At 47.9% G+C, this 25,377-nt stretch overlaps 1 pseudogene; it reads right to left on the bottom strand.

Moving 5' to 3' along the window:
* Window positions 1–3,753: 3,753 nt before the first annotated feature.
* LOC147124547 (uncharacterized) overlaps window positions 3,754–25,377 on the bottom strand; it is a 115,076-nt pseudogene continuing 93,452 nt past the window's right edge.

The following is a 25,377-nucleotide window of genomic DNA, read 5'->3' on the forward strand; positions in this document are numbered from 1 at the left end:
TGATGACACAAAACTAAGTGGGATTGTGAGTTGTGAGGAGGATGCAAAGAGGCTTCAAGGCGATTTAGACAAGTTGAGTGAGTGGGCAAATATATGGCAGATGCAGTATAACGTGGATAAATGTGAAGTTATCCACTTCGGTCAGAAAAACAGAAAGGCAGAGTATTATTTAAATGGTGCTAGATTGGGCAATGCTGATGTACAAAGGGACCTGGATGTCCTTGTACGTCAGTCACTGAAAGCAAACATGCAGGTGCAGCAAACAGTTATGAAGGCAAATGGTATGTTGGCCTTCATTGCAAGAGGATTTGAGTACAGGAGCAAGGATGCCTTACTACAGTTGTACAGGGGCTTGGTGAGTCCACACCTGGAGTACTGTGTGCAGTTTTGGTCTCCTTACCTAAGAAAGGATGTACTTGCCATAGAGGGAGTGCAGCGAAGGTTCAACAGACTGATTCCTGGGATGGCAGGACTGTCGTATGAGGAGAGATTAGGTCGACTAGGCCTGTATTCACTAGAGTTTAGAAGAATGAGAGGGGATCTCATTGAAACGTATACAATTCTGACAGGGCTAGACAGACTGGATGCAGGGAGGGTGTTTCCCCTGGCTGGGGGTCTAGAACGAGGGGTCACAGTCTCAGGATACGGCATAGGGCATTTAGTACTGAGATGAGGAGAAATGTTTTCACTCAGAGGGTGGTGAACCTATGGAATTCTCTACCACAGAAGGCTGTGGAGGCCAAGTCACTGAATATATTTAAGAAGGAGATAGATAGATTTCTAGACACAAAAAGCATCAAGGGGTATGGGGAGAGAGCGGGAATATGGTATTGAGATAGAGGATCAGCCATGATCATATTGAATGGCGGAGCAGGCTCGAAGGGCAGAATGGCCTACTCCTGCTCCTATTTTTTTATGTTTCTATGTTTCTAATCCAGGTCTGAACTCTAAGTACTGTTAGACTGGAGTAAAAATTTACACGTCTTATACATGTGATCACTGTCAAATCAAGGTCAACTGTGATCACTTAAACTCATGGTGGTAGAGCCTGAATTAACCATGACATACAATCAGCACAAGATCAAAGTCAGCCATGGTCACTACAAACCATAGTTTATTGAATAGAAGAGTACTCAGATTTTAGCATGTGCTTATAATATACTCAACCCTCTTTTCCCTCTTAAACCATTAGGAACTCATATCACTCCCTAAAGTATTGCACTGCTTGGAAAAAGCTATATGATGGAGTTCATTGCAAGAACTGCTCAATCATTTACGCAGGTAGAGGCTTTAGAAAACTCTCTTTAGTATTTAAAAGTTCAGAATGGTAATACTGAAAAATGAGTCATTCAGACATTTTTAAACAAGTACAAGGACCTCTGTGTTTTGTCCTTGATAACTACAATGTCCTCTCCCCTTCCATCCAATAAGGCCTGGTCCCAAAATGCCAGCTCCGTTTATATTTTTATCACCAGCCTGCGAACTGGCAATTAAACTGTCTCACTTGACATAGTAAAGAAAATATTTGAAATGTATGATATAGTCTTTTTGGACATCAAATAAACACTGTTAATGCAATCATCATGAAGAATAGAGTAAATCTAGATTTCTCTATCAAATAAATGTTCTTGACAACCACCACAAGTCAGCAAGCATCATGCATGTAGCAGCCGAATTATGTAGGTGAGGTAATTTGCTTTCAACAGTTGTTACAGTATCATTAATAATCATGAGCACAATAAATAACAACAATGGAATTTATTCCTAAGAGATATACGACTGCAAATTGCAGCAACAAATCACAGAGTGTGTATAGAACAGTCATTACTCTAGTGTGTACAGCACTGATTTAACACCATTCGACTATAGTCTTCTTAGGGTAGTTCACCCTAATTAGCTTTGTGCATACCTTAGGGATCACCAGTATAAGGTTTGACATTGTGAAGTCTGACTCACATAATATAGACAAGTAAAGTATGAGAATATTCATAGACTATCTGTAATTGTGAAAATATAGATTTAAACAGTTACGTTCTTGTTATTAAATAGTTAGGTCCTGGACAATAAAATATGATTAAAATTCCCATTTGTCCATTAATTAGATTTCATATTTTGAGACTAATTTAATAATGTGTATTAAATGTTGGTAATTTAGATCATGAGGATTCTAGAATATAATTACTTTCTACAGGTAATGATCAAGTATTAAGCATTATTTTGCTTCACTTGCAATTAAGTACAATAATGTTCTTAACTGTCCCTTTTCTCCTTGTACTCATCGTCTTTATCAGAATTGGTGTCCATATTATTGATCAGGTAAAATGTTTTGCTGCTTTTCTTCAATCCCTTACCCACTGGAGCTTTATAAGTTTGAATGTAGGAGGAGAGCTGAGAAAAGTAACAGGAGAACCAGGAGGAAGCACCTTGTGAAAGGTTCGCAAGTGACGCATTAAAAAAAAACCTGGGCCTAACATTTCATGAGATTCACCACTGAGTAACCATCTGTTTGTGTGACAGTAGACAGGGAAATTCTCCTCTGCTTGCTCCCAATGAATAATATCATCCCTTTAATATCATCTTTTAAAAAATGTATATATTCAGTAAAATGCATTTTGGATAGTTAATGAAAATGGTGCTGCAAGTTTATACTGTTCCAGTCTCAAATCTTTGTCAAAAGGTAATGTGGAAACATGCCCTTGAAGCATAACATTACATATGATTTATGCTTTAATAATAATTTTACTTCCATGAAGAAAACTGTACTGTGTAGGATGAATTTACTGCCTGATTCCTCATTGTTAAAAAGGCACTTCAGTCAGCCTGTCTGTAATTGTGCTTAATAAACCCGACTGAGTGACAGTGCAGTGGCGTGTCATGACTGTAGGCGAGTGATTTCTGGGCAACAAACAGCCACTATAATCAACAGGAGATATGAGGGGCTAAATTGGACCGTGTAGCACCTGTTTTTTAGGCACTACGTGATCATCTAATGCTCAAAAATGGAGTCTGAGATGTGCGCGGACACTTCCAATGGGAAGTGCGCTGGACGCCATCTTGGTAAAGGGGTTTACGCACGCGCACCTTACGACCACCGGCAGTATGCAGAGCAGGCAGATTATGATGCGAATCAGTGTGCAATGCTGATTTGATGCCACCGCTACCATTTTCAAACAGCACGCTCCAGCCTACACATTGTCTCCAGAGGAGGCCTGCAGTATTCAGCTAAGCGGGTATCATGATTTGTGGTAGTACGCTGCATGCTGCACAACCTCACCATTATGAGGGAACAACCCTTGCCACCACCTACCAGGTGGCAAATTGAGGAGCAGGATGAGGAAGAAGTGTAGGAAGAGGAGGAGGAAGTGCAACAGAAAGTGAAGGAACTGGAAGAGGAAGGGAGGATACACCATAGACAGCACCTTTTTGCCCGGGCTCTGCATGATCAAATTATTCATGAGTGATATCAGTAACCTCAACCACACCTCCTCATTCATCAACGGACCCACACTCCTTACCTTTCCTCTATCACTGACCATCACATTGTTCTCTTTCGGACAACACAAAAATAAATCATTGCATAATGCAAATAAAATTAAACTAATCACCCTTGTGCATACCCTTAGTGATTGTCTTCCGTGTGCCTTTGCCTATCCTAGTGCTCCTATAAGGTGCTTCCCCAGTGGCTGCAGCATGGGTGGTGGAAGGCTTCTGACCTGCAATTGAGAAGACTAGAAATGGCTTTGGAGGGCGACCTCAAGCAGCTCTGGGCCTAGAGGGCTGAACTTCAGACTGCACCATCTCGGCCTGGGCTGCAGCAGTCTGGCCTGGCTGGCTGACAGGCAACAGCAAGGGCACTGGCAGAGTGGCAGTGGTGGGAGCGGGAAGCCTTTCATCCAGAGAGAGGACAACAGGCTTGTGTTGCATGGAACCACTGCCACTCTCCCGGGGCGGTGCCTCAGCAATCCTACTGATCTGTTGGAGAATAAATTGATGGATTGTTATGTTGCCCTGGAAACCACTTTGAACAGTGGTATCCAGAGCCACGATGGCAGCAGTCTGAGCTTCCACTACAGCACTCAGACCTTTGATGGAAGCTGTTTGTGCTGCAATGGACACTGTTGCAATGGAAGCTATGACATTGGCTATCAGATGCTGCATCATGGTGGGTTCCACAGGTGTGCTGATGGAGGTGACCATCCGTTCCATGTTGGAAGGGATGGACTCCAAGCTCTGTGCCAAGTTAGTGCTGGACTCCTCCATGCTCCTTGACATTGAGCGTTGGTTTTCTGGCAGGCTTTCCAAAGCAGCAAGCATTTGGTAATATACACCTTTCAGCCTTCTTCTGTAACCTGGCCCATCAATGTCCTCATATGACTCCTCTGCAGCAGATCTAGTGTGTGACCTCACCCGCTGGTGAGCTGGCACCTATGTTATCCTTTCCCCCAGCTCTGGCTCCTGCACACTTGTGCCCAGTGTCTCACCAGGTGCAGATCCCTCTTCTATCCTAGCCTCTAAAATACGTGCAGTGTCAGTATCTGAGCTGGTAACTGTGAGTGTAAGATCAAGTGATGGTGTTTCTTCATCGTCACTGTCTTCTTCCTCTTCCTCCACTGACTGGGAAGGTTCCAGTTCTTGGGTATCTGAAATGTAAATGGACAAGGATTGGGTTGTGGCGAAGGGAAAGGAAAATGTAAGAAATGTGCATTTACACCATCTGCAGCTTGTGAGTCAGAAGAGATTGTGGGATGAGGGAGAGGTGGGAAGAGAGAAGGAGGATTAGGTATGCATATACCCTCACCATCGATCCCTCCAGCCCCACCAGTGGCCGCAAACTCAGCGATGCCCTTCTCATGATAGCCAGCACTGTCTCCTCCATGGGGGTTAGAACATGCAAGTGGCTTGTCCTCCTCTAGTTCTTTCCTGTTGCCTACTGTTATGCACCACCTTCTCCTGCAAGAAAGAAGGAAGTGTGTTAGTGAATGTCCTGCAAGGTGTTTGTGTGATATGGCTGTCATGGTTAAATAGCTGCCAGTGTGTGTGAGCTGTGAGTTGTGGGTGTGAGGCTTGCACAGTGATAAGTGTATAAGGGTAAGGTAAAACATATGAATTGAAGTGTTGAGTACTGATTGATAGAGATTGTTGGTAGGTGAGTGATGGAGGCGTAATGAATTGAGCAGTGGATGAGGCTATTGGTGCAGTTGGTAGGTTACGCCATTTGAAGATGAACTCACTCACCTTGACAACTCATCACAAGTTCACAAACACACTCATTCAGTAAATAATTGCAGTAGACTGCGATCATTAAGCTTCTTCCTGCACTGCATCCATGTCCTTGGAGCTACACTCCTGGCATTGACCTCCACCGGTACTTCTTCCCACTGCCTCCTGAGCATATGTCTGAAGGGACTCCTGTCCCCCTATGGATAGAGGATGTCTCTCCTTCTCTCCACGCCTTACACCAAGACCTCCAATATATTTTCGGAAAACCTTGGTGCTCACTCTTTTGCATGTTCAGTAATTCCTCAAAGTATCACAGACCAGATTCACTTTTCACAAACTCCACCACTTCTTGCAGCAACAATGCACCTCCCCTTTAAGAGGTGCAGGCTACCTTTAAGTAGCGCTAGCCACTCATGATATTGGCCCCCCACTGATGTGGCAGCCAATGGACAGCACGGGGAGCACTGGCTGCACACAGTAATCATTTAAAACAGCAGGTAGCACAATACAACGTGCTGCCTGCATCACAATGAACGGGCGTGGATTAATCAAACACCGCGATACTCACACATGTTTTTGAGGGTTTTCTAATTTAACCCAGAATGTGGTAAAGAGTTGACCACCAGGTCACTGGTCTCAGTGGTCATCTCTCATACAGACCAGTAATATACAGTGGTCAGAGCATTTGGAAAAAAGTGCTTCCTTTGCACAACATAGATTCATTTTTAATTGTATTTTTTTACCCAGCTCTTTCCGTGTTTAAATTGTTGTGATCATAACAATGCATAGCAAGAATATCATGTCAGCCAATAAGCCTGTCTGGCTTTGAATAGAGTTTTTCTAAATGGGAACTATGACATAAGTGTTATAATATTTATAGTGTATTGTCTCCCAGTAGGTGAGAACGATATAGTTGGATCTTTTTATTTCAGTTTACGATACATCTTGACAGGATCAGTTGTCACAGGTATAATTTATAGAAAAGTAAATGTAGCTTTTGCCTTTTCAAGTTGAAGCTGGCACCTCAAGTGTTGATTGTATCTAATTATATACATGTTCAAAAATTAATTTACTCCTGCAGAAGTAATGACTGCCGAGTGGCTAATGCTGAACATTCAGCACAGCCATACATTGAAAGGTTGTTTGAGTTTTCTTAGCTTGAAGTTGTGAGTAGAGCTGGCTAACACAACCAGAGCCTGGACCTGGGTGAGAGCAGCATCGAGCGCAGCAGAGCTTAAAACCAGCAGCGAGGCAAGGCCCGACCACAGAGCCTGGACCTGGGTGAGAGCAGCATCGAGCGCACAGAGCTTAAAACCAGCAGCAAGGAGCGAGGCCCGACCACAGAGCCTGGACCTGGGTGACAGCAGCATCGAGCGCGGCAGAGCTTAAAACCAGCAGCGAGGCGAGACCCGACCACAGAGCCTGGATCTGGGTGAGAGCAGCATCGAGCGCGGCAGAGCTTAAAACCGGCAGCGAGGCGAGGCCCGACCACAGAGCCTGGACCTGGGTGAGAGCAGCATCGAGCGCACAGAGCTTAAAACCGGCAGCGAGGCAAGGCCCGACCACAGAGCCTGGACCTGGGTGAGAGCAGCATCGAGCGCGGCAGAGCTTAAAACCAGCAGCGAGGCGAAGCCCGACCACAGAGCCTGGACCTGGGTGAGAGCAGCATCGAGCACGGCAGAGCTTAAAACCGGCAGCGAGGAGCGAGGCCCGACCACAGAGCCTGGACCTGGGTGAGAGCAGCATCGAGCGCACAGAGCTTAAAACCGGCAGCGAGGCGAGACCCGACCACAGGGCCTGGACCTGGGTGAGAGCAGCATCGAGCACGGCAGAGCTTAAAACCGGCAGCAAGGAGCGAGGCCCGACCACAGGGCCTGGACCTGGGTGAGAGCAGCATCGAGCACGGCAGAGCTTAAAACCGGCAGCGAGGAGCGAGGCCCGACCACAGAGCCTGGACCTGGGTGAGAGCAGCATCGAGCACGGCAGAGCTTAAAACCGGCAGCGAGGCGAGACCCGACCACAGAGCCTGGACCTGGGTGAGAGCAGCATCGAGCACACAGAGCTTAAAACCGGCAGCGAGGCAAGGCCCGACCACAGAGCCTGGACCTGGGTGAGAGCAGCATCGAGCGCGGCAGAGCTTAAAACCAGCAGCGAGGCGAAGCCCGACCACAGAGCCTGGACCTGGGTGAGAGCAGCATCGAGCACGGCAGAGCTTAAAACCGGCAGCGAGGAGCGAGGCCCGACCACAGAACCTGGACCTGGGTGAGAGCAGCATCGAGCGCACAGAGCTTAAAACCGGCAGCGAGGCGAGACCCGACCACAGGGCCTGGACCTGGGTGAGAGCAGCATCGAGCACGGCAGAGCTTAAAACCGGCAGCAAGGAGCGAGGCCCGACCACAGGGCCTGGACCTGGGTGAGAGCAGCATCGAGCACGGCAGAGCTTAAAACCGGCAGCGAGGAGCGAGGCCCGACCACAGAGCCTGGACCTGGGTGAGAGCAGCATCGAGCACGGCAGAGCTTAAAACCGGCAGCGAGGCGAGACCCGACCACAGAGCCTGGACCTGGGTGAGAGCAGCATCGAGCACACAGAGCTTAAAACCGGCAGCGAGGCAAGGCCCGACCACAGAGCCTGGACCTGGGTGAGAGTAGCATCGAGCGCGGCAGAGCTTAAAACCGGCAGCGAGGAGCGAGGCCCGACCACAGAGCCTGGACCTGGGTGAGAGCAGCATCGAGCATGGCAGAGCTTAAAACCGGCAGCGAGGCGAGAACCGACCACAGAGCCTGGACCTGGGTGAGAGCAGCAGCGAGCGCGGCAGAGCTTAAAACCGGCAGCAAGGAGCGAGGCCCGACCACAGAGCCTGGACCTGGGTGAGAGCAGCATCGAGCGCACAGAGCTTAAAACCGGCAGCGAGGCGAGACCCGACCACAGAGCCTGGACCTGGGTGAGAGCAGCATCGAGCACGGCAGAGCTTAAAACCGGCAGCGAGGTGAGACCCGACCACAGAACCTGGACCTGGGTGAGAGCAGCATCGAGCGCGGCAGAGCTTAAAACCGGCAGCGAGGCGAGACCCGACCAATTCAGCAGAGGGGGACAGAGGTAAAAAGTAATCAAAGTGTGATGTCAGCAGGAAGCAGGTAAGTGATTGGTTGGTGAGTATTTCACTCTTTTTTAAACTTTAACTCCGGCTTATAGTTTCTAAGGTATCTCTGGTGGAACGGGGACTGTTGGTAAACTATTTAACTGTAGTGTAATTAGTGGGATTGATTGATTTAATTTAAACTCAATTAATTAAAAGGTAAATCATGGCAGGACAGCCTGGCCCCGTGATCTGCTCCTCCTGCAATATGTGGGAACTCAGGGACACTTCCTGTGTCCCTGACAACTACGTGTGCAGGAAGTGCACCCAGCTGCAGCTACTGACAGACCGCATTGCGGCGCTGGAGCTGCGATTGGATGCATACTGGAGCGTTCACGATGCTCGGGACATCGTGAAAAGACCAGTCCTAGTGCAAGCAAGCACTCAGTGCGAGTCATCAAAGAGTTCTGTGAGTTTGGGTAAGTGTGAGAGTTCTTTAATTGTTATTTCTCTTTAAATCATTCTTGATAAGATTACTTAAGCAGTTTAAGTAAAGGGGAAAAGTTAAATATTTGGGATTCTGTTGGTTTAAGAAGAGTAAAACAAGGTAACACTGCAGTAGGAGTAAATTGGCACAGCAGGCAGTGGAAACCAGTTTTCTAACCAATCAGCAGGGGTGACTCATTTAGCTGTAAACAAATAAACAGTATAAAAAGACCAGTCCTAGTGCGAGCAAGCACTGAGTGCGAGTCATCAAAGAGTGCTGTGAGTTTGGGTAAGTGTGAGTTCGAGTAAGTGGGGTGTAGGTGCTCTTTTCAAACATTAACTCTGTGGGTTGCAGTTAATAAGGCCTTTCTGGTGCAGAGTGACTGTTGGTAAACCATTTAACTGGTGTAACTAGAGGGATTGATTTAATTTAAATCCAATTAATTAAAGGGGATACTAGCATCTAAAATCGGGCAGAGGGTGTCCATAACTAACAATAAAAAATTTAATTAATTACATAGAATGGAGCAGGTGATGTGCTACTGTTGCGAGATGTGGGAGCTGGTGAATCCCATTGAGGCTCACGATGATTACATCTGTGACAAGTGTCTGCTGCTACAGGAACTCCAGCTCCATGTTGATGAGCTGGAGTCAGATCTTCAGACACTGTGACACATCAGGGAGGGGGAGAAGTACCTGGACTCCGTGTATCAGGAGGTGGTCACACCTATGAAGTTAATTAATTCAGATGTAGCCCATGGTCAGGGACAGGACGGTGTGACTACAAGTGAGGCAGGTACGGGGATCCAGGAGGTAGAGCTGGAGGAGCTGCAGCCCTTGCTCTTGTCCAACAGGTTCGAGGTTCTTATTCCCTGTGGGGACAGGAGCAGGGACTGCAGGGAGGATGAGCAACCTGGCCACAGCACCGTGGAACAGGGGGCCATTCAAGAGGGGGGAGTAAATAGAAATGTTGTAGTGGTAGGGGATAGTATTATTAGGGGGATAGATAGAGTTCTCTGCAGCCGAGAGCGAGAGTCCCGAAGGCTGTGTTGCCTACCCAGTGCCAGGGTTAAGGACATCTCCTCTGGGCTAGAAAGAAACTTGCAGTGGGAGGGGGTGGATCCAGTTGTCGTGGTCCATGTTGGTACAAACGACGTAGATAGGACTAGGAAGCCGGTTCTGTTAAAGGAGTATGAGCAGCTAGGGGTCAAATTAAAAAACAGAACCTCAAGGGTAATAATCTCTGGATTATTACCTGAGCCACGAGCGAATTTGGCTAGGACAAATAAAATTAGAGAGTTAAATGCGTGGCTCAAAGACTGGTGTGGGAGAAATGGGTTTTGCTTCCTGGGACACTGGCACCAGTACTGGGGCAGGAGGGAGCTGTTCCGTTGGGATGGGCTTCACTTGGCCAGTGCTGGGACTAGAGTCCTGGCGGATCATATAACTAGGGCTGTAGAGAGGGCTTTAAACTAACTAGTGGGGGGGGGGAGATTCCTAGAGAGCAAATAATAAAAATGACAACAGAGAAGGTCATAGACTTAGGTAGCAGTGCAGAAATTAAAAACCAGAGCGTGTCAGGAAGGGGCAGAAGGTATGGAGTAAAAGGTAAAGTAATAAAAAGGGCAAAAGCAGGAACTAAGTGTCACAAAACATATTTGAAAGTTCTCTATCTGAATGCACATAGCATTCATAACAAAATAGACGAGTTAATGGCACAAATAACTTGATATGGGTATGATCTTGTGGCCATTACAGAAACATGGCTGCAGGGTGACAAAGCCTGGGAATTAAACATACCAGGTTATTTAATGATCAGGAAGGACAGGCAGGAAGGAAGGGGAGGTGGGGTGGCTATTTTAATAAGGGAAGGAATCACTGTAATACAGAGAAATGATATAGGGTCAAAAGATCAGGATAATGAAACAGTTTGGGTGGAGGTAAGGAATAATAAGGGGAAAAAAACACTACTGGGCGTAGTCTATAGGCCTCCGAACAGTTGCAACTCTGTTGGATGGAGTATCAATCAGGAAATAGTTGAGGCTTGTAATAAGGGAACATCTATAATTATGGGGGACTTTAACTATCATATTAATTCGACAAATCAAATTGGGCAGGGCTGCCTTGAGGATGAGTTCATTGAGTGTACTAGGGATGGGTTTCTTGAGCAGTATGTAACTGAACCGACCAGGGGGCAAGCAACCTTAGATCTGGTCCTGTGTAACGAGACAGGATTAATTAAAAATGTCCTAGTAAAGGATCCCCTTGGAATGAGTGACCATAACATGGTTGAATTCCATATTCAATTAGAGGGTGAGAAGGTTGGATCTCAAACAAGCGTGCAAAGCTTGAATAAAGGAGACTATGAAGGTATGAGAGCGGAATTGAGTAGAGTGGATTGGGAAAATAGATTAAAGGGTAAGACGATACATGATCAGTGGTGTACATTTAAGGAGTTATTTTACAACTTCCAAAAAATATATATTCCACTGAGAAGAAAAGGGTGTAAAAGAAAAGACAGCCATCCGTGGCTAAGTAAAGAAATTAAGGATAGTATTCGACTAAAAACAAGGGCATATAAGGTAGCCAAATCTAGTGGGAGGATAGAGGATTGGGAAAACTTTAAAAGACAGCAAAAAATAACAAAAAGATTGATTCAGAAAGGGAAGATAGATTATGAAAGTAAATTAGCAAAAAATATAAAAACAGATAGTAAGAGTTTTTATATTTATATAAAAAGAAAAAGGGTGGCTAAAGTAAATGTTGGTCCCTTAGAGGATAAGACCGGGAAATTAATGGTGGGAAATATGGAGATGGCAAAAACACTGAATGAATATTTTGTATCAGTCTTTACAGTAGAAGACACTAAGAATATCCCAACACTGGACAAACAGGGGGCTAAAGGGGGGGAGGAGCTAAACACGATCAAAATCACTAAGGAAGTGGTACTCGGTAAAATAATGGGACTCAAGGCGGATAAATCACCTGGACCTGATGGCTTACATCCTAGGGTCTTGAGGGAAGTGGCAGTAGGGATTGTGGATGCATTGGTAATAATTTTCCAAAACTCCCTGGACTCAGCAAAGGTCCCGGCAGACTGGAAAACTGCTAATGTAACACCCTTACTTAAAAAGGGCAGTAGACAGAAGGCTGGAAACTATAGACTGGTTAGCCTAACATCTGTGGTAGGTAAAATTTTGGAGTCCATTATTAAGGAGACAGTAACAGGACATTTGGATAATCATAATTTAATAGGACAAAGTCAGCATGGTTTTATGAAGGGGAAGTCATGTTTGACAAATTTGCTGGAGTTCTTTGAGGAAGTAACATATAGGGTGTATAAAGGGGAACCAGTGGACGTAGTGTATTTAGACTCCAAAAGGCATTTGACAAGGTGCCACACAGAAGATTATTGCTTAAGTTAAAAAATAACGGGATGGGGGTAATATTCTGGCATGGATAGAGGATTGGCTATCTAACAGAAGGCAGAGAGTTGGGATAAATGGTTCATTCTCAGACTGGCAATCAGTAACTAGTGGTGTTCCGCAGGAGTCAGTGCTGGGTCCCCAACTCTTTACAATCTATATTAATGATTTGGAGGAGGGGACCGAGTGTAACTTATCAAAGTTTGCAGATGATACTAAGATGGGAGGGAAAGTAGTGAGTGAGGAGGACATAAAAAACCTGCAAGGGGACATAGACAGGCTAAGTAAGTGGGCAGAGATTTGGCAGATGGAATACAATACTGGAAAGTGTGAGGTTATGCACTTTGGCAGGAAAAATCGTAGAGCAAGTTATTATCTTAATGGCAAGAAACTGGAAAGTACTGAAGTACAAAGGGATCTGGGGGTCCTGGTGCACGAAACTCAAAAGGTTAGTATGCAGGTGCAGCAAGTGATTAAGAAGGCCAATGGAATGTTGGCTTTCATTGCTAGGGGGATAGAATATAAAAATAGGGCGGTATTGCTTCAGTTGTACAAGGTATTGTTGAGACCGCACCTGGAATACTGTATACAGTTTTGGTGTCCATACTTAAGAAAAGACATACTTGCTCTCGAGTCAGTACAAAGAAGGTTCACTCGGTTAATCCCGGGGATGAGGGGATGGACATATGAGGAGAGGTTGAGTAGATTTGGACTCTACTCATTGGAATTCAGAAGAATGAGAGGCGATCTTATTGAAACATATAAGATTGTGAAGGGGTTGGATCGGGTGGATGCGGGGAGGATGTTCCCGATGATGGGTGTAACTAGGACTAGGGGGCATAGTCTTAGAATAAGGGGCTGCTCTTTCAAAACTGAGATGAGGAGGAACTACTTCACTCAGAGGGTGGTAGGTCCATGGAATATGCTGTCCCAAAAAGCTGTAGAAGCTACATCATTACATAAATTTAAAACAGAAATAGACAGTTTCCTAGAAGTAAAGGGAATTAAGGGTTATGGGGAGCGGGCAGGAATTTGGACATGAGACTAGGTTCGGATCGGACATGGCCCTGTGGGTAGCGGAGCAGGCCCAGGGGCCGTGTAGCCTGATCCTGCTTCTATTTTGTGTGTCTAATTCTGTTAGATTCAGGATTTGGTTCTGTGATAGTAGATTGGCGGTTAGGATCAGATCAGCCATGATCTTATTGAATGGCGGAGCAGGCTCGAGGGGCAGTTTGGCCTACTCCTGCTCCTATTTCTTATGTTCTTATGTTCTTATGTTTAGGGAGTTGGACACACCGCAGGTAGAGGTTGGACAGGAAGAAAGGGAACGGGCGACCAGCAGGCAGAGTACTAGGCGCAGGCAGGTAGTGCTGGGGTCCACTGTGGCCATCCCCCTCTCCAACAGATACACCACTTTGAGTACTGTTGGGGGGGATGGCTTACCAGGCGAAGGCAGCAGCAGCCAACTTCCTGGCACCAGGGGTGGCTCTGCTGCACAGAATGGGAAGAAAAAGAGTGGTAGAGCTATAGTAATAGGGGATTCAATTGTAAGGAGAATAGATAGGCATTTCTGCGGCTGCAAACGAGACTCCAGGATGGTGTGTTGCCTCCCTGGTGCAAGGGTCAAGGATGTCTTCGAGCGGCTGCAGAACATCTTGGAAGGGGAGGGTGAACAGCCAGTTGTCGTGGTGCATATAGGCACCAACGATATAGGTAAAAAGCGGGATGAGGTCCTAAATGCGGAATATAGGGAGTTAGGAGGTAAATTAAAAAACAGGACCTCAAAGGTAGTAATCTCAGGATTGCTACCAGTGCCACGTGCTAGTCAGAGTAGAAATAGAAGGATACTTCAGCTGAATACGTGGCTAGAGGAATGGTGCCAGGGGGAGGGATTCAAGTTCCTGGGACATTGGAACCGGTTCTGGGGGAGGTGGGACCAGTTGAAACCGGACGGTCTGCACCTGGGCAGGGCTGGAACCGATGTCCTGGGGGAGTGTTTGCTAGTGCTGTGGGGGAGGGTTTAAACTAAAATGGAAGGGGGTTGGGAACCTAAGCAGGGAGACAGAGGAAAGGGAAACAAGGATAAAAGCAAAAGATAGGAAGGAGAAAAACAAAAGTGGCAGTCAGAGAAATCAACGGTTTAAATCAAACGTGGCCACTGTAAATAATAATTCTAATAGGTCTAAGAGCATTAATAAAAAAAGTCTGACGGCTTTGTGTCTTAATGTGAGGAGCATTTGTAATAAGGCGGATGAATTGGCTGCGCAAATAGAGGTAAACGAATATGATTTGTTTGGGATTACGGAAACATGGCTCAAGGATGGCCAAGACTGGGAACTCAACATCCAGGGGCATTCGATATTCAGGAAAGATAGGCAAAAAGGAAAGGGAGGAGGGGTAGCATTACTGGTTAAAGAAGGGATTAACACAATTGTAATGAAGGATATTAGCTCTGATGATGTGGAATCTGTATGGGTAGAATTGAGAAATACTAAAGGGAAAAAAACATTTGTGGGAGTGGTATATAGACCTCCAAACAGTAAGGCAAAGGTTGGGGATGGCATTAAAAGGGAAATTAAAGATGCGTGCAATAAGGGCACAGCAGTCATCATGGGTGACTTTAATCGACATATAGATTGGGCTAACCAAATTAGTAACAATACTGTGGAGGAGGAATTCTTGGAATGTATACGGGATGGTTTCCTGGACCAAAATGTCGAGGAACCAACCAGAGATCAGGCCATCTTAGACTGGGTATTATGTAGCGAGAAAGCATTAATTAGCAATCTTGTTGTACGAGGCCCCTTGGGTCGGAGCGATCATAATATGATCGAATTCTTCATTAAGATGGAGAATGAAGTAGTTGACTCAGAAACTAGGGTCCTCAATTTAAATAAAGGAAACTACGATGGTCTGAGGAGCGAGTTGGGTAGGATTGATTGGGGAATGGCACTCAAAGGGTTGACGGTGGATAGGCAATGGCAAACATTCAAAGAGCGAATGGATGAACTACAGAAGTTGTTCATTCCAGTTTGGCATAAAAATAAAACAAAAAAGGTGACTCAACCGTGGCTAACAAGGGAAATTAGGGATAGCATAAGATCCAAGGAGAGGACATACAAATTGGCCAGAAAAAGCAATAATCCTGAGGATTGGGAGCAGTTTAGGATTCAACAAAGGAGGACAAAGGGATTAATTAAGAAAGGGAAAATAGAATATGAGAGTAAGCTTTCAGGGAACATAAAAACTGACTGTAAAAGCTTTTATAGATATGTTAAGAGAAAAAGATTGGTGAAGTCAAGCGTAGGTCCCTTGCAGTCAGAATCGGGGGAATTTATAATGGGGAACAAAGAATTGGCAGACCAACTAAATACATATTTTGGTTCTGTCTTCACAAAGGAGGACACAAATAACCTTCCAGAAATACCGGGGAACATAGGGTCTGATGAAAGGGTGGAACAGAAAGAAATCAGTATTTGTAGGGAAATGGTGTTAGGAAAATTGATGGGACTGAAGGCCGATAAATCCCCAGGGCCTGATAATCTACATCCCAGGGTACTTAAGGAAGAGGCCCTAGAAATAGTAGATGCATTGCTGGTTATCTTCCAGAGCTCAATAGACTCTGGAACAGTACCCATGGATTGGAGGGTAGCTAATGTTACCCCATTATTCAAAAAAGGTGGCAGAGAAAAAGCGGGGAATTATAGACCGGTAAGCCTGACATCAGTAGTGGGGAAAATGCTAGAGTCCATTTTAAAAGATGTAATAGCAGAGCAGTTGGAAAGCAGTGACAGGATCGGACAAAGTCAACATGGATTTACAAAAGGTAAATCATGCTTGACTAATCTACTAGAATTTTTGAGGATGTAACTGGTAAAATAGATAAGGGAGAACCAGTGGATGTGGTGTATTTGGACTTTCAGAAGGCTTTCGATAAGGTTCCGCATAAGAGATTAGCGTGCAAAATTAAGGCACATGGGATTGGGGGCAAGGTATTGACTTGGATAGAGAACTGGTTGGCGGACAGAAAGCAAAGAGTTGGAATAAACGGGTCATTTTCCCAGTGGCAGGCACTGACTAGTGGGGTACCGCAAGGATCGGCCCTAGCACCCCAGCTGTTCACAATATATATTAATGATCTGGACGAGGGAATTGGATGTAATATCTCCAAATTTGCAGACGACAGAAAGCTGGGTGGGAGGGTAAGCTGTGAGGAGGATGTCATGAAACTCCAGTATGATTTGGACAGGTTAGGTGATTGGGCAGAAACATGGCAAATGCACTATAATGTGGATAAATGTGAGGTTATCCACTTTGGTGGCAAAAACAGGAAGGCAGATTATTATTTGAATGGTAATAGATTGGGAGAAGGGGAAGTGCAAAGAGACCTGGGTGTTCTTGTGCACCAGTCTGTGAAGGTAAGCATGCAGGTGCAGCAGGCGGTTAAGAAGGCAAATGGTATGTTGGCCTTCATAGCAAGAGGGTTCGAGTACAGGAACAAGGATGTCTTGCTACAGTTGTACAGGGCCTTGGTGAGACCGCACCTTGAGTATTGCGTGCAGTTTTGGTCGCCTTATCTGAGGAAGGACGTTCTTGCCATGGAAGGAGTGCAGCGAAGATTCACCAGGGTGATACCTGGGATGGCAGGAATGACGTATGAGGAGAGATTGTGTCGATTGGTCTTATACTCACTGGAGTTTAGAAGATTGAGAGGGGATCTCATCGAAACCTATAAAATTCTGTCAGGCCTGGACAGACTAGATGCTGGAAGGATGTTCCCGATGGTCGGGGAGTCCAGAACCAGGGGTCATAGTCTAAGGATAAGGGGTAGGACATTTAGGACTGAAATGAGGAGGAATTTCTTCACCCAGAGAGTGGTGAACCTGTGGAATTCTCTGCCACAGAGGGCGGTGGATGCCAGTTCATTAAATATATTCAAGAAAGAGTTGAATATATTTCTTAAGGCTAAAGGGATCAAGGGATATGGGGAGAAGGCAGCAACAGTGTAGTGTATGTGCTTTAAGTCAGAACTACTTTTTACAGCTCCTGTATACTGTAGTACCAGCAGTGACCACACCGGTATATAAGCTGTGCACATGTCTCTGTACCCCAGTCTAGAGATTACCCTCCTCCAGTAAAGACCTGTTATTTGTTTATGTACAGCATCCGTGTAATTATTTATCCACTGAACCACGAATCTAACAGTGGCGACGAGTGTTGATGCGAATCTACCTGCAACATAAAAAAAAAAAAAAAATAGTCGAGTCCAGGAACACGGGCGTCGACGCGAGCAACCGCCCAGCAGTCAGGCAGAGATCCAACTTCGCTGGGGAGGCTGTGGAGAGCCGGGCTTGGTTCCCCAGCCACAACGAGCAGTAAGAGACCGAAGACAGGTCCAGAGCAGACCCTTCCCGAGCAGCGGTGGCTGGAGCCGACCGACAGCAGAGAGAGAGAGCCGCGCAGCGTCGACGGGGTAAGAAAGAGGGTGAAGAGAGCAGGGCGCAGCCGGGGGTTGATCACCGAGTGGCGTCGAGGAAAAATACTGCAAACCGGAGAGAGAGAGGGGAAGAAACAGACGGGTTCTAGACTGAGCGGCGTCGACAAATATCAAGAGAAGAACGCGCAGAGCACAGCCAGGGATCACGGGCTGATCAGGGTCCACGGGGCGAAGCAAGGGGAGACGCCATTGAGCCGCGGAGAAGCAGGGAGAGCGCAGGAGACGCCATTGAGCCGCGGAGAAGCAGGGAGAGTGCGGGAGGCGCCATTTTGAGAAGCCGCAGCGGAGAAGACGGGCGAGCGCGGGAAGGAAGGAAAGCGCGGGGGATGCCATTTTGTGCCAGCGGAGAAGAAGGGGAAGCGCGGGAGGCGCCATTGGTGATAGTTAACGCACAACCAAGGATGCCGAAGAGTGGCAGTATCTCTACATTCGACAATGAAGTCGAAGATTGGGCGACATATGTGAAACGTATTGCGGTGTACTGCAGGGCAAATGAAATGCCAGATCCTATTAAAGCATTGGTTCTGTTAAATTCCATGGGTGCAAAAAATTATGGGCTACGAGCTAATCGCCACAAGTGCGAGTTTTTCCAGAAACAGATCTCGTATTGCGGCCACGTCATCGATGAAGAGGGGTTACATAAGTCCCCTGACAAGATAGAGGCAGTAGTCAAGGCTCCAGCACCGGAAAATGTGTCACAACTGAGGTCGTTCCTCGGGCTGGTAAACTATTACCACAAGTTGTTACCAAATTTGTCTCCGGTATTACACCCGCTGAACACCCTACTGCAAACAGGGGTACCATGGAAGTGGGATGACGAACGTAGACAAGCTTTCCAAAAGTGTAAAGAATTGATCACATCAAAAGAGGTGTTGGCCCATTTCAACCCAGCATTACCAATTCGTTTGGCATGTGATGTATCACCCTACCGCATTGGAGCGGTGCTGTCGCACAAATTCCCAGACGGGTTGGAGAGGCCAGTAGCCTTTGCGTCTCGGTCAGTAACCTCAGCCGAGCGCAACTATGCCCAGATTGACAGGGAGGCCCTCAGCCTAGCATGGGGAGTAAAAAAATTCAACCACTATCTGCATGGACAGAAGTTCACCTTGCTGACTGACCACCAACCACTTGTCTCCATCTTTAATCCTAAGAACGGCGTGCCAGTAATGACTGCACAGCGGTTACAAAGATGGTCCCTGTTTCTAGGGGTGAATCAATATGAAATAGAATATAAAGGCACGAGACAGCATGGGAAAGCTGATGGGCTATCACGCCTGCCACTGCCTACTGTGGAGGAAGCACCAGCAGTGGACCCTTTCGAGATATTTTATTCGTCGATAATTGAACGATTGCCAGTAACAAACGCGGATATAGAGAAGGAGACCCGCAATGATCCGACGCTGTCACGGGTATATGAATTGACGGTGAGGGGATGGCCAACACATGGTGACTCACTGTTGCCAGCATTCTCATCCAGAAGAGAACAGCTGTCAGTATTCCAGGGGACAGTGATGTGTGGATCCAGAGTGGTGATTCCACCCAAGTTAAGGGAGAGAGTGGCAAATGAGCTACATGAAGGTCACCTGGGGGGAGTGAAAATGTAAAGTCTAGCTAGGGCTTATGTGTGGTGGCCGGGAATCGATCAACAAATCGTAGACCTAACTAAGAGCTGCTCAGAATGCCAGAAGGTCCAAAATGCACCACCACATGCCCCTCTACACCCATGGGAGTGGCCCTCCTCTCCATGGCAACGGGTGCACATTGATTTTGCTGGTCCATTCATGGACTCAATGTTCTTAATAGCAGTGGATGCTCATTCAAAGTGGCCTGAGGTGATAAAGATGTCTTCAACCACTACAGAGAAAACGATTGCAGTCCTTCGGACCATATTTGCCAGAAACGGTTTGCCAGAGCAGATCTGCTCTGATAATGGACCACAGTTTGTGTTTGACGAGTTCCACAAATTCATGAAAAGGAATGGGGTAAGGCATTACATATCCGCCCCGTATCATCCAGCCACCAATGGATTGGCTGAGAGGTTAGTACAAACCTTTAAGAAGGCGATAAAGACCATGTGTGATGAGGAAATTCCACTACAGCATAAGATGGACAATTTCTTATTAGCCTACCGAAACGCGACACATGCAGTTACCAACCAGACCCCGGCCATGATGTTCTTTAACTGAAGGTTGAGATCTTGTCTGGACTTGCTCAGACCAAATGTGTGAAGAAATGTTGAGGACAAACAATTCCAGCACATCAACGAGAAGCCGACAAGGAGCTTCAATGTAGGGCAACCAGTCTTGGCCCGTGTGGTAAACCACTGTTGTTAGTATTGTTGTTCACCACTGTTGTTAGTACTGTTGTTCACTGTTAGTACTGTTGTTCACTCTTGCATATTGTTGTACTTGTCTGTGCATGCCTCAGCTGACTCCGCCCCTGGCTCCACCCTCATGGCTGGGTATAAATGTCGCTGCTCGGCAGCCTCCGGCCCTTTTGGATACCAGGCAACCACAAGAGGCATGCTCTGTTCTTTGGTAATAAAAGCCTGTTTATTACTTTCTCAATCTCCAGTCTTTTGTAGCAATTGATAGTGCATCAATTTTATTACCAAAGTTAAATGTTGGCTGCGGATGCTGATCAACCGATGGCACAAAACGCTGAGCAGCAGGCGCTGCTGCGAGCCCTCAGACCAACATGCCTGGACCTAGACCCCCAAGAAGCGGGTTCGTCGACTACATTCGCACAATGGCTGCGTTGCTTTGCGGCGTATCTGGAAGCCTCGACCGTGACTCTCGATGAAAATAAACTGAAAATCCTGGCCTTGAAGGTGAGCCACCAAGTCTATACTTTAATCCAAGATGCGACGACCTACGCGGCGGCTATCGACCTACTGAAAGGGCAGTATGCACGCCCGGTTAGCACGGTCTATGCCAGGCACCTTTTAAGATCTCGCAGACAGCAGCCCGGGGAATCGGTGGAGGCCTTCCCACGGGCACTGCGGGTACTCGGACGCGGCTGCGACTGCAAGGAAGTATCGGCCGCGGCACATGCGGAGGGACTGATACGAGACGCTTTCGTTGCGGGTCTAAGGTCCGACTACTCCCGGCAGAGGCTGCTGGAGAAGGGTAAAATAGACTTGACAAAGGCAGTGTCCCTCGCGCTCTCGCTCGACGCGGCCCACGGAAATATGGACGCTTTCTCCCCTAATCGCCCCGCGCCGTGGACGCCGCAATCTTGGGCCATGGGACCGCCACCTCCGACTGCTGCAGCGATGTCCAAGGCACAAAAATGCTATTTTTGTGGCCAAGCTAAACACCCTAGAGCACGCTGCCCCGCGAAGAATGCTACCTGCTCCGGCTGCGGGAAGAAAGGTCACTACGTTAGCGCCTGCAAAGGGAAGACCGCTAACGCCAGCAGCGCCGCGTGCGAACCGTGGGCGCAGCCATCTTGCCCGCCATCTTGGGCTCCCCCAGCCGCGTGGGGATCGGGACCGTGGGCGCCGCCATTTTGTCTGCCATCTTGGACGCCTCCGACTTCGGTTACGGGGGACCCGGACTCCACCACCGCCTCATCGGACGACCGCATCGACGCGCTTGAACATACGCTGGCTTCCGTGACGCTGAATCAATCTCTCCCGCATCAACTGTCCAGGTCCATGATGGACATTACGGTAAACGGCCGCGCCACTACCTGCCTTTTTGACAGCGGGAGCACGGAGAGTTTTATACACCCCGACACGGTGCGCAGTTACTCTCTCCCGGTCCTGCCGACGCGTCATCGCATCTCTATGGCTTCCAAAGCCCAGTCAGCGGAAGTCGGTGGCTACTGTATGGTGACTCTTTCAGTGCGGGGTACTGAATACAAAAATTTTAAACTTCTGGTCCTGCCCGATCTCTGCGCTGCCGTCCTACTGGGGTTGGATTTTCAGTGCCACCTTAAGAGTGTCACTTTAGCATACGGTGGACCCCTCCCCCCTCTCACGGTCTGCAGCCAGCAGTTTTTAAATCGCCCGCCGCGCGCCATTTGCAGCCTCTCCACCCTTAAAGTCTCTCCCCCCTCCTTGTTCGCTAACCTCACCCGCGACTGTAAGCCCATCGCTACCAAAAGTAGGCGTTACAGTGCCGGGGATAGGGGTTTCATTAAATCCGAGGTAGCGAGACTCCTGAAGGAAGGGATTATCGAGAGCAGCAATAGCCCATGGCGAGCACAAGTGGTGGTGGTGAAGACTGGCGGAAAACAGCGCCTAGTTATTGACTACAGCCAGACGATCATTCGCTACACCCAGTTGGATGCATACCCACTCCCCCGCATATCTGACATGGTCAATCAGATAGCACAATACCAGGTGTTCTCGATGATTGATCTGAAGTCGGCATATCACCAGCTCCCCATCAGGGCTGAGGACCGCCAGTACACAGCTTTTGAAGCTGACGGTCGGCTCTATCACTTTCTCAGAGTTCCCTTCAGCGTCACCAACGGAGTTTCTGTCTTCCAACGGGAGATGGACCGGATGGTTGACCAGAACGCGCTCCAGGCCACTTTCCCATATCTAGACAACGTCACCATCTGCGGCCACGACCAGCAGGACCACGACGTTAATCTAGGGAAATTCCTCCGGACGGCCCAGCGGCTGAATCTCACATACAACAAAGACAAATGTATGTTTCGTACTAAGCGCCTTGCTATTCTTGGCTGCGTAGTGGAGAACGGAGTCATCGGCCCAGACCCCGATAGAATGCGCCCTCTTATGGAGCTCCCCCTCCCCCACTGCCAGAAAGCACTGAAGAGATGCCTGGGGTTTTTCTCTTACTATGCTCAGTGGGTGCCCAACTATGCGGATAAAGCCCGACCCCTCATCAAGTCCGCCTCCTTCCCCCTGACAGCAGGGGCCTGTGCAGCCTTCACTCTCATAAAAAGCGACATTGCGAAGGCCACAATGCACGCTGTGGATGAGTCCCTCCCTTTTCAAGTGGAGAGCGACGCATCCGACTTTGCCCTAGCTGCAACCCTTAACCAGGCGAGGAGACCCGTGGCCTTTTTCTCAAGGACCCTCCAGGGCCCCGAGATTCGACACTCCTCTGTCGAAAAGGAGGCCCAGGCCATTGTGGAAGCCATGCGACATTGGCGGCATTACCTGGCCGGAAAACGATTTACCCTGCTCACTGACCAGCGTTCAGTAGCTTTTACGTTTCATAATAAGCAGTGGGGCAAAATCAAGAATGACAAGATATTAAGGTGGAGAATCGAACTCTCCACCTACAATTACGATATCTTGTACCGGCCCGGGAAACTCAATGAGCCCCCAGATGCCCTATCACGTGGTACGTGCGCCAACGCGCAGGTTGATAGATTACAGACCCTCCACAATGACCTCTGCCACCCGGGGGTCACCAGGTTCTTCCATTTGATCAAATCCCGTAACCTGCCCTACTCCATCGAGGAGGTCAGGAACATGACCAGGAACTGCCAGATCTGTGCCGAGTGCAAGCCGCATTTTTATAGGCCAGACAGAGCGAGCCTGATCAAAGCCACGCGCCCCTTTGAGCGGCTGAGCATCGATTTTAAAGGGCCCCTCCCCTCCTCTGACCGCAATGTGTACTTCCTCAATATAATTGATGAGTACTCCCGTTTCCCGTTTGCCATCCCTTGCTCGGACATGACCAGTACCACGGTCATTAAATGTCTGAATGACCTCTTTGCATTGTTCGGTTTCCCTAGCTATATCCATAGCGACAGGGGCTCATCTTTTATGAGCGACGAACTTCGGCAGTACCTGCTCGCGAGAGGCATTGCTACAAGCAGGACCACCAGCTATAACCCCCGGGGTAACGGCCAGGTGGAAAGGGAGAATGCGACAGTCTGGAAGGCAGTCCTTTTAAACTTAAAATCTAAGGGCCTTCCGACCTCCCGCTGGCAGGAGGTTCTCCCTGCGGCGCTCCATTCCATTCGGTCGCTGCTCTGTACACCCACCAATGCCACTCCTCACGAGAGAATGTTCTCCTTCCCCAGGAAGTCCACGTCGGGGATTTCGCTACCAACATGGCTGACTTCTCCAGGTCCCGTCCTTCTGCGGAAGCACGTGAGGACCCATAAGGCAGATCCCCTGGTCGAGAGGGTGAGCCTCCTCCACGCCAACCCGCAGTATGCTTAGGTGGTGTACCCGGACGGGCGGGAGGACACAGTCTCCATTCGAGACCTCGCACCTGCGGGTGCTCCTGAAACACTCTCTTCACCACCCACCGCTACTCTTGCCTACCCCCAGGACACAGTCCCCGCACGAGACCTCGCACCTTCGGGTGCCTCTGAGAGACCACCATCGCTACCTCCCATTACCCATGCTCTGACCCCTGTAGATGGCATGCAGCAGCCCCAGGGTCTGCCACCTGCTACACCTCCTCTGAACGAGACACCGGGTTCAACGTTGGATGCTGCACCATCACCGCCGCTGCTGCGACGCTCAGGACGGCTTACAAGGCCTCCTGATAGACTTCAGTACACGAATTTTTAGTGCACTTCACCCCGCCGGACTCAATTCTAAACAAGGGGTGAATGTGGTAAACCACTGTTGTTAGTATTGTTGTTCACCACTGTTGTTAGTACTGTTGTTCACTGTTAGTACTGTTGTTCACTCTTGCATATTGTTGTACTTGTCTGTGCATGCCTCAGCTGACTCCGCCCCTGGCTCCACCCTCATGGCTGGGTATAAAGGTCGCTGCTCGGCAGCCTCCGGCCCTTTTGGATACCAGGCAACCACAAGAGGCATGCTCTGTTCTTTGGTAATTAAAGCCTGTTTATTACTTTCTCAATCTCCAGTCTTTTGTAGCAATTGATAGTGCATCAATCCGGGACTATCGAACAGAGAAGTGGCAACGCGGAACGATATGTACAAGGCAGGGGCCATTAATGTACACAGTGGATGTCGGGGAGAACATTGTGAGACACCACGTCGATCAGATCTTAGCATCACAGGAATGCGTCAACCCCATGTCTCGAGTACCTGGGTGTAAGAGCCATAAAAGCTTAAAGAAGCGCCACTACACTGGGGATGAACCCGACATACCGGTAGCATCTACTTCAGACCCAGTAGCAGTAGAACCCGATGAACTACCCGATGAAAGGGGGTCAGAATCGCCTCTGCACCAAGAACAAGAACCTCCGGAAAGGTGCTATCCCGAAAGGGTCAGGAAGCCGCCCCAAAGACTGAATCTATAAATGGACTTTTGTTACTGAATGTACATGTAAAAATGTAATTGTTATTTGAATATTAAGGGGGTATTATTGATCTAAAAAGGGAGGAATTGTAGTGTATGTGCTTTAAGTCAGAACTACTTTTTACAGCTCCTGTATAGTGTAGTACCGGCAGTGACCACACCGGTATATAAGCTGTGCACAAGCCTCTGTACCCCAGTCTAGAGATTACCCTCCTCCAGTAAAGACCTGTTATTTGTTTATGTACAGCATCCGTGTAATTATTTATCCACTGAACCACGGATCTAACAGACAGGGTACTGAATTTGGATGATCAGCCATGATCTCATTGAATGGCAGAGCAGGCTCGAAGGGCCGAATGACCTACTCCTGCTGCTATCTTCTATGTTTCTATGTTTGAGACTGTAATGGATTTTCAACAGTAGAAAGGTGTGCTGTGTATGTAAAGGTGGTCCAACCA

This window comes from Somniosus microcephalus, chromosome 1 (assembly GCF_052327205.1).
Source record: "Somniosus microcephalus isolate GS21.2 chromosome 1, FLI_Smic_1.0, whole genome shotgun sequence".
Taxonomy (NCBI): domain Eukaryota; kingdom Metazoa; phylum Chordata; class Chondrichthyes; order Squaliformes; family Somniosidae; genus Somniosus; species Somniosus microcephalus.